Below are 13836 nucleotides of genomic sequence, written 5' to 3'. Positions count from 1 at the left end.
TAGAATAGACAAGAATATCGTCAATGAACACAATTACCGACTTGTCCAACATAGGTTAACACACTCGGTTCATAAGATCCATGAATGCCGCCGGCGCATTCGTAAGACCAAAAGGCATCACCACAAACTCAAAATGCCCGTAACGCGTTCGAAAAGCCATTTTCTCAATATCTTCCTCACGGACCCGCATTTGATGATAGCCGGACCGTAGGTCAATTTTAGAGAAATATGTCGCACCTTGGAGTTGATCAAACAAATCGTCAATCCTAGGCAATGGATAACGATTCTTGATCGTCACTTTATTCAACTCCCGATAATCAATGCACATACGCATACTACCATCTTTCTTCTTCACGAACATGACCGGAGCGCCCCAAGGCGAAGCACTCGGTCGAATAAAACCCTTCTCAAGTAACTCTTGAATTTGATTTAACAATTCTTGCATTTCCGTTGGTGCTAAACGATAAGGGGTTTTAGCAATGGGAGTAGCTCCCGGAACCAACTCAATGCGAAATTCGACATGTCTTTCCTCCGGAACACCCGGTAACTCATCCGGAAAAACATCATCAAACTCACTCACCACCGGAATTTCACGAATGGGTGGTGGCTCATTACGAGTATCAACAACATGAGCAAGGAAAGCCATACCACCGGTAACAACGAGACGACGTGCCCGTACAAAAGTGCATATCGGCACCGGTCTCCTTCGTTTATCACCATGAATAATTAGCTCACTCCCACTAGGGGTCTTCACACGAATGGATTTTTCATGGCATGCAATATTGGCCCTATAATGATCGAGCCAATCCATACCAACCACGATATCAAAATCACCCAAGGTCATCGGAATGAGATCAATATTAAAGTTCTCGGAACCAAACACAACGTTACAATTTTTACACACGTCAACTACTAGAACCGCCTTGCCATCCGCTATTTCAACTTCTACCGGACGACTTAAATTAGCTAATGGTTTATTAAGTTTAGGCACAAATTTTGGTGACACAAACGATAAATTTGCACCGCTATCAAATAGAATCCTTGCCGGATTAGAGTTAACCATGAAAGTACCTGAGACGACTTCGTTGGATTGTTTGGCTTCATCATTCGTCATCAAGTAGTTACGCCCCCTAGCCGACCCCGCCGCCTTCTCTAGCCTCTTTACTTGGTCATTTGATAATTCGGGACATTCCGCCTTCCGGTGCCCTGTCTTTTGACAATTAAAGCACGTGACCGTCTTGATCAAACAATCACGAGCGTAATGACCCGGCTTCCCACAACTATAACAAGTAGGCGTAAAAGTATTCGAACCACCCTTCTTCATACTTTCGACGCTTTCAGACACACCTTTGCTCTTCTTGTTGGAGTAACTAGGCGCTCCAAATTTTCTTTTGCTCGACCCATAACTAACCGGAACCGGACTCGGAGCTTGTGCTTCAAACCCTTTTGCCACCGCCAAAAGCTTAGCGAAAGTTTCAACATGACCGATACTAATTTTACCCTTTAAATCATCTCTAAGGGTTGCATGAAAGTCTTCCATTAGCATTTGATCATTTCCCGCATACTCGGGACAAAAACGTGCCTTGGCGAGAAAGTTGGTTTTGAGAGTGTTTAGGTCCAAAGACCCTTGACGCTTGTTCCTTAACTCATTTCGCAATTTGGAAAGATCCGCTTGCGTACGATATTCAAGGAAAAACTCTTTCTTGAACTCCGCCCATGATAAACCTACAAAAGCCGCATCACCCACCATATCAATCTTGCCATCGAGCCAATCTTTAGCATGGCCCCTTAACAAATTAGTGGCAAGCCTTGTTTTCTTTTCGGGAGGGCACTCGGTCGTGCGAAAACAACCTTCAACATCGGAAATCCAAGCTGCACACTTCATAGGGTCGGGATCCCCGTGAAAGTGAGGAGGCTTAGTCGCCAAGAAGTTCTTATAGCTAAACACCAACTCGCCCACATTTCGAGGTCTAGGAAACCTCCTTTCAACTTCCTCTTTAACGGCATTGGTCATTCATTCTTGAATCATATCAACAATTTGTTCCGAAACAGACTCTTCGAATATTTGTTTAACCCTTCGTGAGAAAACTGAAACATATTTTTCTAAAGCGGTCTCAATCTTGGTAGTCATCTCATCTTCCTCCACATGAGAGGGACCACCATTGCCATTCGTATTCGTTCTGTTTCTCGTCTTCATTCTAAAGATTAAAAATGGATTAGACATCACCAACAATTTAATACACATATATACCTATGCATATTACAGCACACACACCACATCTAGCTCGATACTTGTCGCACATCCTTGCTTGACTTGACTTGCAACCGTAATAGTGGTCACGACTCACTATTACGCTCACATGCTGTGCCATGCTCAAACGTGTCACAACCATCTTGCTCGATGTTCAAAACAACAACACATGATTAGTAACATCATAACATAGCATAGTTGTCCACTTATGCATCAAAGAACTAATAAAACCCCGCACTGACCCGTAGTCCTACAAGTCCCGCATATAATTCAATAACATAAAAGTCTAAGTCTAGGTGCCTATCTCAAGTCACCTAAATCCCTTAGACCATGCTCTGATACCACTTGTAACAACCCAACCCGTAATCCATACGATAAATTTTTTTTATAATACACATTTATGCGCCAATTAAATACATAAACCATTTCACGAGTTCTATTTAAAACGCACAACAATTAATTGTTTACAATAGGCACGAGGGCCACGAATAAAGTTTAGTACAAGTTTGACCCATTACAAATGATAGTTTATAAACCAAACGACGTTCCGAGCATGGTTTGGGACTAAACTACCCAAAACTAGGCCAACTTCCAAAAGCTCCAACATAACAACAACAAGGGACACCTAGTGCCCAACGAGCCCCTTGCCCTTGTCCGCGCCTGCATCTAAAAAGATAAACAACGAGAGGGGTAAGCAAAGCTTAGTGAGAAGAATAAATATATACATGCATATAAGACTTACCCACACGCATCCACGATATCATATAACGCACACAATCGCATAACATCTCGATAAATAAGCTAGTATCGTCAAACCGTACAACTAGCCACATTAATAACATAAATATCATAATCATAAATCAAATGCTATCATCACCAACTATAAACCATAGTTAACCAAAATCCTTCGCAAGGTGAATGACTTTGCGAAACAAGTCATCGATGTTCATAATAACCGTTAGCTCCCAAACCCGGCTATGGTATACTAACCCCCCGAGTTGTTCCAAAAACGGCTATGGAATCACCCCCAAGTGTTCCCAAAAACGACTATGGCATCACTTGATCAACATGTGAGTAAAACACGGCTATTACTCACAATCTTGTACATAAACACGGCAATGTGCAAAAATAACACAGATAACAACGTGGGAGTAAAACACGGCTATTACTCGCCACTATATTCACAAACACGGCTATGTGCATGAATAATATACGTAGACAAAAATGGCTACGTCTCGCAACTATGGTCATAAAATGGCTATGTGACACCATCAATACGGCACATAAATCATATACATACATATATAGATATTCCACACACCTCAAGTCCCTTGTGAAAGCTAACCGAGCTTGCAACCCTTCAATGTAATGTACCTATTACATTATGCATTTATTAACATATAATCTAGTTGAATTAAATGCCAACCACTAACCCTTGAGCATTTAATGACCCGTTTGCATTAAATGACTCAACTACACCAAAACCGCCCATTTATGGCCATGCCTCGTCATAAATCACTAAAAGCTAGTGATTAGGGTTTAATAACATCAACTAACATAAACTTGGTGTATTTCATAACCATTTCACCCGATTAGGTCAACTAGTGCTCTTTTGACTCTTTGACTCACAAATCAAGTCAAACTTACACAATAACAACTCTTTCATCATTTTAAAAGTGCATTAATGACTAACAACATCATTTAGAACTTACAACCTCAAATCACAAGACCAAACCCTAGATAATAGCTATTTAGGGTTCCCTTTCAACAATCCAACCCAAAACCCACCCATTTAACCCTCAAATGGGTCACACTAGTTCCATATGAACCAAACCCTAGCTTAAACTAATTAAAACTCAAGACTTAGAGTTAGAACTTACCAAGACTATGAACGTGTAGCTAGAGATACAATGAACAACTTTAATTCTTGCTCCTAGGTTTTATTCACAACTCTTCACCTTCAAAACTCAAGATTAAACTTAGTGGGTTTTATGTTTTGGGAGGAAAATGTGAAAGAAAAAGGAAAAGAAATGAGAAATAAAGAATAAGTGGTTGATATTAAAAGCTCCAACCAGATCTACACGCAAAAAGACCAAATTGCGCCTAAACCCTATTTAATTTGAGTGGAAATCGGAGTCAGAACTGCAGAATTGCCGCGGCGCATCACCTTTGTTGCGGCGCGACATAAAGAAGGAAAAACGACCCTTCTTAACTCAAGTTCTGATCTGGATTTGCTTTGTTTGTCTCGTCGCAGCCCCATTCCTCGCGGCGCGGCACTGGCCTGTTCCTGGTCACTTTGACAACAAATCATAAAACGAAGGTTCATACAACTAGCACACCTCGTTCACTATTCCTATGCACGTCTAAGCTTCGCCCTTAAGTCTCACACGACTCAACACCATCGCGACACATACACAAACACGTATACGTACGCATTCGCATATACCCATATATATATACACACATATACATATATGCAATTACACCTAACTAACACTTTAGTTCATTTAATCACATAACGAGTAAGTTATAAGCGTACTATTGATTAAGTACGTACCTTTAGACGCGCACAGGAAAACGGGGTGTTACACAAGTATATTTTCTTGAGCAAGATTGGCGGGGATGGTTGAACCGTTACGGTAGAATTTGGATTCCAAAACACGGGGGTGCTAAACAATTATTACTCGATGAAGCGCATAAATCAAACTATTTTATTCATCCGGGCACTACTAAAATGTACCATGATTTGAAAGAAGAACATTGGTGGCCTGGTATGAAACGTGATATTGTGAAATATGTGGAGCAATATATCACTTGTTTACCAGTGAAAGCTGAACACCAAAAGCCGTATGGTAAATTTCAACCGCTAGAAATCCCGAAGTGGAAGTGGGAGCATATTACTATGAATTTTATTACTAAATTACCAAAAAAGGAAAGAACTCAGTTTGATACTATATGGGTGATTGTGGACAGATTGACTAAGAGTGCTTTGTTCCTTCCCATTAGAGAGACATCAACATGGAGATCTTAGCTAATCTCTTTATCAAAGAGGTTGTAGCTAGACATGGTGTCCCTGTATCTATTGTATCGGATCGGGATACTCGGTTTACTTCTCGGTTTTGGAGGAAATTTCATGAGGATATGGGAACCCAATTAAGGTTGAGTACCGTTTTTCACCCGCAAATCGATGGTTAAAGTGAGAGGACCATTCAAACTCTTGAGGATATGTTGCGGGCTTGCGCGATTGAATTTGGCAGAAGTTGGGTACACATCTTCCATTGGCAGAATTCTCATACAACAATAGCTATCACGCTAGTATTGGAATGCCACTATACGAGATGCTTTATGGGAGAAAGTGTCACAATCTAATTTGTTGGGGTGAAATAGGTGAAAAAGAATCGGGTGTATCAGACCTTGTGTTGAAAACGAATGAAAAGATTGAAGTTATTCGAGAACGTTTGAAAGCCGCCCAGGATAGACAAAAATCATATGCGAATAGACGTAGGAGACCAATTGAGTTTAAGGATGGTGACATGGTGATGTTAAAATTGTCTCCATGGAAAGGTATTATTCGGTTTAGAAAACGAGGGAAACTTGGTCCTCGTTACATCGGGCCTTTTAAAATCCTAGAGCAGGTTGGTGAAGTAGCTTATCGTTTGGAATTGCCCTAAAAGTTATTGAGAATTCATAATACTTTCCATGTTTCTCATCTAAGGAAGTGTTTAACAGCACAATCTACAATTGTGCCCTTAGAAGAAGTTTAGGTGAACGATAAATTGGGATATATCGAGGAATCTGTTGATATTGATGAACAAATAAGGAAGATTCGTAATAAGCCTATAAAATAATTTAAAGTAAAATGGAAGTACGGGAAAGAGACGGAGTATACATGGGAAATGGAGGAATTTATGATCAAGAACTTTCAGTCAAGTCACTTAGCTTGGATCACGAAGACCCGATCCGATTTAAGTGGGGAAGAGTTGTAACACCCTAATTTTGTTTAAAGGTATATTTATTATTTAAATTAATTGTTTGACTCGACTTTGACTAGCTAGGGACCCCTTTTTATAAATACTTTAAGAGGAGAAGGGTAAAAGGGTAATTTTACCCACTTTAAGCCTCTAGAGGTGTCTAAACACTCATCTTTTCTCCATTGTGCAGAATTTTTCATGTGTGTGAGTGTGTGTATTGAAGGTGGCAATTTTGGGGTCTTAAGCTCAAATTCTTGGAAGTTTTCACATGCAACTAAGTATTTAGGTTGAATCAAGCTTGTAGATACTTGCTAGCATCACTAGAACTTGTGTCTCTTCACCATCTTCATCTTCTTTGTGAGAAATTGGGGTTTTGAAACCATAACTTGAGGTATGATAATTTATACCTTAAATTGTATATTTTGTAGTTAGATTATGTTATTGTAGATGGAATCAAGGTATTTGGTTCTATTCAAAACCTAATTCGAATTTAGGGTTAGGGTTCATAAAAGTGAGTTTTGTGAGAAGATGAACTTGTTAAATTGGAAGTTTGTAAATTGTGTTTTGTTTAATTTTGGTTAAAATTCGGATTTTAACTTGTTAATTATAAAAGTTGTTTGATTAAATTATGAAATTTTGTTAGTAAGAGAAATTGAAAGCCTTATCTTCATAAGTCTTGAAATTTGTCAAATTTGACTAGAGTATCAAAATGGGTTTGTTGGGTTTATGGATGAACCCTAGTTTGAAGGGTCTTGTTAGACCTAAGTTGAATGTGTAGTGATGTTTACATGTATGCATAATTGATTAGGTGACTTGCTTGGAAGTTGATAATTATTTCTTGGATATTTGCTTACTTGTTGCTTAATTTCTCAACCAATGTCAGTTCAATAACTATGTATATGTATGTGTATGCGTTTAGGGTGTCTGGGACATCGTATAATATGTTGATTGTGGAGGAGTCCTCGGGACAATGATTACCTACTTATCGTCTTAAGCGTTAAGTTTTGAGGTCATGCATTCGGGATGTAGGTGAGGCCTCTAGATGTGTTCAGTAAGGGACACACCATAGTGTCCAAATGGCATCGGTTGTGCTTTGTTGATTTTACAGCATCCGGGATGCTAAGGGGTTTGATTGATGACGATATGGTCAAAGCTCGGGATGACACGAGTTATCCTTGGTTGTGATGAAAATTCAAAAGAGATGGATGGTATGCATACATGTACATATTTGTTGTTCTCACTAAGCTTTTCGCTTACTTTATTGTGGTTTAACTTTTTGTAGGATCCGAGCAAGATAAGGGTAAGCAAGTGGAGACGATAGATTGATTGTGGATACTAGTTGTACTTTTAGCTTGGCTTGATAACATATGTAGTCTAAGATGCTAGACTTTTGGTTGTCTTTGGTTTGATGAAGTTTGTGCATAGATAATACCCGAAGCCACGCTCTTGTACTAATTGAACTTGTCATTTTGGTACAATTGGGTCGAGATGACCATCTTTTGTTATGTTATGGGTCGTTTAAAAAAAATGTTATTTGGATAAGCCTTATGAAGTTGAAGTTTGTAACTAAATTTTCAGTAATGATGTAGGTTCAAAAAGACTTGCAATATGTTGAAATTGTGATTTGGAAGTTAAAAGTTATAGTGCAGCTCCAGTTCCATTGTGTTGGAGAACCGCTCCATTTCAAAGGATTTTAAGCCCGAATGCAAACTGAGATTTTGGGCATCTGACATAGTGAAGTGGAGTGCCGCTCCAAATTCGGAGCTCCGCTCCATTTGCATGATATTAAAATTTTTTTTGTCAATTTTCGAAAAATGAGTTATGGTCATTTCATGAACTTCTCAAAGTCGTTCTTGATTCTATTTTATACTTCGGTTGATAAACCAGTGTGCTGTTCGGGTTAATCAAATAATGGATGTCTCTTTAATGGATAATTTTTTTATGGTTGCAATGCTGATTTTGTCTTTGATTCAAACCGGGTGGTTTGCATGGACAATGCTCTTGCTGGAGTGACTGTTAATCAGGATGTGAACGGGTCGAATGTTACTCCCAAGAGGCTGGAGACTCATTCTAATCATTTCGAGAAAGATCAAGCTGCCTTGGTTGGTTAGATTGGTGTTTGAAGTGATGAATCGAGGCTCGAAAAGGATGGTGGTTCAAACCGTGATTGTATTTTTGATTCGAATCAGGCGGTTTTAAAAGATGTGGATATTGATGATGTAGATAAATTTTCCCAGGTACATGATCATGTAAATTCGGTTGGTGAACTTTTAAGTAGTGATCATTTAAATTTGGTTGGAAGTTGTGTGGATAAGCATGCACTTGGTTTGAGTATTGTGAAGATTGGCGGATCAAAGGTGGGTTTAGATTTGGTTAAATCTCCTGCTTAGGTTGAGTCGGTCGTTCCAATAAGCACTCCTATTTTTTGATTATGTTATTTTTGACGACCAAGATGTTGCTGGAAGGCCATATGTTGTCTCTAGGCCTAAGACCCGTTTTGATTCCAATATAGTGAAGATGGATGCTTTGGGGTGTTGTTGCTTTGATAAGGCTTGCGACAAGCTGTGTAAGAAGAAGGTCAATTCAGTTTCGGTACAATTAAAGTTTGACTCGGTCTTGAATAACTTTAAAAGGTGTCCATCGTCAATTTTTAGCTTCCATTTCGGCTTCCATTTTGGATGTTGAAACCGACATGGGTGGGGTGTCCACAATGTCTATTTCAACTTCCATTTCAGCTTCAATTTTCAAATTTTATAGGAGAAAACAAAAATAACGGCTAGTTTCCACCTCCATTTGGTGAAGTTGGGCAACCGACGGTGGTCGCGAAGTTGGGCCGGTGTCCATTTTTGTTCGGCATCGGTCACATAGCTGATTGACGGTGGTTGGACACCGAGTGCTCTTACTTTTATAATTAGTACTACATATATGTTTTATTTTAATATTATTTAGTGGTTTAGTGATTTGTTGATAGTGATGATTGATAACTGAATATTTTGTTTTTGTATGTATATTGTTTGTGTAAAAATTAATAGTTTCATGAATTACAGCAGCCATACTGAATAATTATGTGTGTGTGTTGATGCATTTTCTGTAAGTCCCTATACATCTAGCTTATGTTTGTGATTAGTACTTCAGTTTATGCGCTACCATGATCGCTCGTTATTATCCTATATTTGTTTATATGTGGTTACAGGTACTGCAGGAACGAAAAAAGGATAATTGACTATATTAGACTCTGTCACACGTACGAGTGAAGTCTCACTCGTACGGCTGACAAGCTCATACGCACGGTTGAGCTGAGCTGAGTCACAAATCTAATATGACTAAACATACACGAGTGAGTGATCACCCGCATGGCTAAGACAGATCACTCGTACGAGTGACAGCTGATGTCATGACCTGGAAAATTTCGACTAATTTTAAACCAAACTCTCGATACGATTTAATATCTTTGACACGATAAGCAAAGTCAGTTAGGTTGTGTCTCAAAATTTTTGAACTGTTTCATATATTCATTTGACTTTCGACCATTCCCGACGATTCACGAACAACAATATATATATATATATATATATATATATATATATATATATATATATATATATATATATATATATATATATATATATATATATAATTATATGATGACTTCACTATTTTATATTTATATATGTCAACCTTGGTTACATTAGAATAATTACAGTCAAATAATTGAGGTGAGACATAGTGATTAAATTAGATTCCATGTTAAATCTTGATGACTATTAAGTTTAAGTGCGACAACTATTTTTTTTCTTCTAAATGTTCTTCTTGAGAATTATATAATAATAATGATTTAAGATATATATGAAAAGTTGAACTTATTCAAAATAAATAGTTTTATTCGGGTAAGAAATAAATTTGATCAACTATCAATTGTTTAGAGACATCTATCATGTTTAATTATGTATTTATAGTTTAAGTAACTAGAACTAAAAGGCTATTATTAAATATGATCAACTATGATATTCTCAAAATGACCACAATAGTACAGTTAAAAGATATTGATATATATATATATATATATATATATATATATATATATATATATATATATATATATATATATATATATATATATATATTTAAGTGTAATCAACATGAGGCCACCACCAATTTTGTCCACAAATAACAAATGCCACCGTCCATTTTAAAAAGTGATATATTGATAGATAAATAAAGATGTATATGTCTATATTGATGACTCACCAATCACACAAAAGGCACTTTATATTTTGGTCATTTCTTGCTACCGACACTTCCTATATGGACATGTTTTATTTTTATTTTTCTTATATATTAAATTGTGTACATTCTATGGTTAGACAACCAAAAACCCACATGTGATTGTCTTCTCTTTAAATCACAATCACCAAACTAGCCCTTGACACGTTTTTCTCATACTTTTGCTTTATGTAACGAATATTATATTTATTATATCTAATTCTCCTATATAATACTCCTTGATTTATCTTCTCGTTGTGCAACTCAACCCACCATAATAAACCTATCATCACTACACACTATTTTTCTGTTTCTTGATCAAAACCAAAAGTCACCACTACTTCATCATATTATTTAACTACAACAAACCATCATCATTTTTTTTTTGTTTCTTGTATCATTTGAGAATCACCCATCTTCTTCAATGTTCATCACAACCGAATCATTTATCAATCACCACCGGTTAGCTTTAACCACCACCATCTACAACCTCGCCACCACTAATCACCACCGTACTCCATCTCTTTCTCTTCTATTCGTGACCTCCATGAACACCACCACCGAGAACCTGCAACAAGCCTATCGTTTCTGTTTCTGTTTGAAGACCGCTACAACCACCTTGATTAAACCACCACCTTCTTCTTTCACCATCAATAATCGTCACCCCAATCATCACCATAAACCCATTTCTTTCCTTTGTTGTATATTTCTGTTGGACGTGAACTTTTACCGAGACCACCACCTTCATCATTTGGATAACCCACAACACTTTGATCACACCTGCAAAACCAAACCCACCTGTATACTCCTGTACGGGTCAGTCGAAATCACCACCTCACTCTCCATATTTCTCCCTCTCCTCTCGCTAATTATTCTGTTTTGTTTTCTATTTTGAACCGGAAACGTACAACCACCATCGTCACTATATTTAAAATCCCACTTCACCATTCGGTCACTCAACACCACAACTGTCAACCATCATCACTTAGCTCCTACTGTGGAACCAAATGAAAATAACCTGCAACTACAATTCGCTTTCTGTTTTGGTTCAACTCGAGCACCAACATACCTGGATATATACTGTACGATGAAACTCATTTGATGCTACAGTCATGCTATTTAAATAACTGCTGCCATGGTTGTTTTTTGTATAACCGACACCTTTATGAAACCCCAAATCCATCAGTGGGTTTAATTTGTTATATGCTGGTGGGCTTTTGAAGTACAATAATTTTGGGCCATTATTTCAGTTTTTTTTTTCATCTTGGGCCGAACCCAAATTTAATTAAATGATGTTGGTGATGGAATGATGAAATTGATTATGATAATAGTTATGATTATGATTTTATGGTATGATCATACGGGTTAAGGATAAAATGATGATATGAGATAAGATGAGAATGATAAATGGATTCGTATATATTAAATATTCAAAACGAACGAGTTATTATAGAAAAGTAATAAGCGGTTCATTGGTTGGGTGTGTTTATGATTAAGCGAGAGGTCTCGATTTCGAGTCTTGATTAAGGGATTTTTCTTAAGAACTCACTCTTTAAAGGTAGTAAACTTATTATTATTATTATTATTATTATTATTATTATTATTATTATTATTATTATTATTATTATTATTATTATTATTATTATTATTATGATTATTATTATTATTATCACTATTATTATGAAAAAAATACCATTTATTATTATTATTATAAATATTAGTATTAGTATCATTCTATAGCTATTAGTATTATCATTATTATTATTATTATTATTATTATTATTATTATTATTATTATTATTATTATTATTATTATTATTAATCAAATACACCTTTTATTTATTGTTATTAATATTATTTTACTAGATAAATATTTGTTATATAAAAATATATTTAAATACATATGACATAACTATATTAATATTTTTATAATAAATACAAATTATGTATCTAAAGTATATAGAATAAAAATAGTTAATTAAGTTATTAATGACACATATAAGTTAATAAAATAACAAATAATATATAAATTTGTTTGATTACAATTATATGTGTTAATATATATATATAAATGATATAGGTTCATGAGTCCGAGGCCAACCCTGCATTGTTCAGTTTCGTCGTATGAATATTTTTACAACAAAATATCGTATCGTGAGTTTCATTTGCTCTCTTTGTAATTGCTTTTGCAATATATATTTTTGGGCTGAGAATACATGCGCTACTTTTATGTTTGACGAAATAGACATAAGTACTTAAAATATATTCTACGTTGAGTTGTACCACCTTGCATATCTCCCCTAATAGCTTGGTAACTAATATTTACATGTTGGAAGAACATGTAAGCGCGATTCCTATTGATAGATCTATCGGGTTTGACCACCCCAACCGGGCTAGTCGCTCTAGTATCATAAACGGTTGCATAGTACTTCGTTTTACTACACTTGGTACAGTGTAGGTAGATTTCATAATAAAGGGAATATGCCATATTAAATGTTAAGTATGGTTACCAAAGCGCTCAACAACTAATAGAATACTTTTATACACTTGCGAGTGTACATATATTTATAAACGGAAATCTTGTGGTCTATTAATATATTGAAATGATTGTTATGATAAACCTATGAACTCACCAACCTTTTGGTTGACACTTTTAAGCATGTTTATTCTCAGGTATGAAAGAAATCTTTCGCTGTGTATTTGCTCATCTTAAAGATATTATATGGAGTCGTACATGGCATATTTAGGTCATTACCACGCAATGGGACCAGGTGTTGATGACTTCATCCTGATGGATTATGACGGGTCGTTAAAGTTGGTATCAGAGCGGTGGTCTTAGCGAACCAGGTCTTGCATTAGTGTGTCTAACTGATAGTAGTTAGGATGCACTAGTGAGTCTGGACTTCGACCTAGTAGTTGTTAGGATACATTAATGAGTCTAGACTTGGACCTTGTTTGCATGTCAAAAGTTGCATATCATTCCTTGCCGAAAAATATCTACCTATCATTTTCAGTCTCGACACATCTTATTGCAATTATTGCATACATGGTGTACAGACAAATTCATATCCTATCACATCAGACCTTGTCTGACACGTTTCCCTTAATTTCCTCCGTAATCCACGGGATCTTTGGATGTATGTATAGATATTCTATATAATTAGAATATCACCCGATATCCAAAAATCATTTCATATCGAAAATCCTTTAGCTGATCGTGTCAGATGGATCCTGTACCAAATTCGAATTCATATAATTCCGAAGGCGATTCTGAAGACTCTGAAGGTAGTGTGACCAAATTTGCATCCCGACATCGGAGAACTTGATGCACTCACCGGTCAACCAATACTC

This window comes from Rutidosis leptorrhynchoides, chromosome 4 (genome assembly GCF_046630445.1).
Source record: "Rutidosis leptorrhynchoides isolate AG116_Rl617_1_P2 chromosome 4, CSIRO_AGI_Rlap_v1, whole genome shotgun sequence".
NCBI classification, from domain to species: Eukaryota; Viridiplantae; Streptophyta; class Magnoliopsida; order Asterales; family Asteraceae; genus Rutidosis; species Rutidosis leptorrhynchoides.
Note: the sequence above shows the minus strand (reverse complement) of the source record.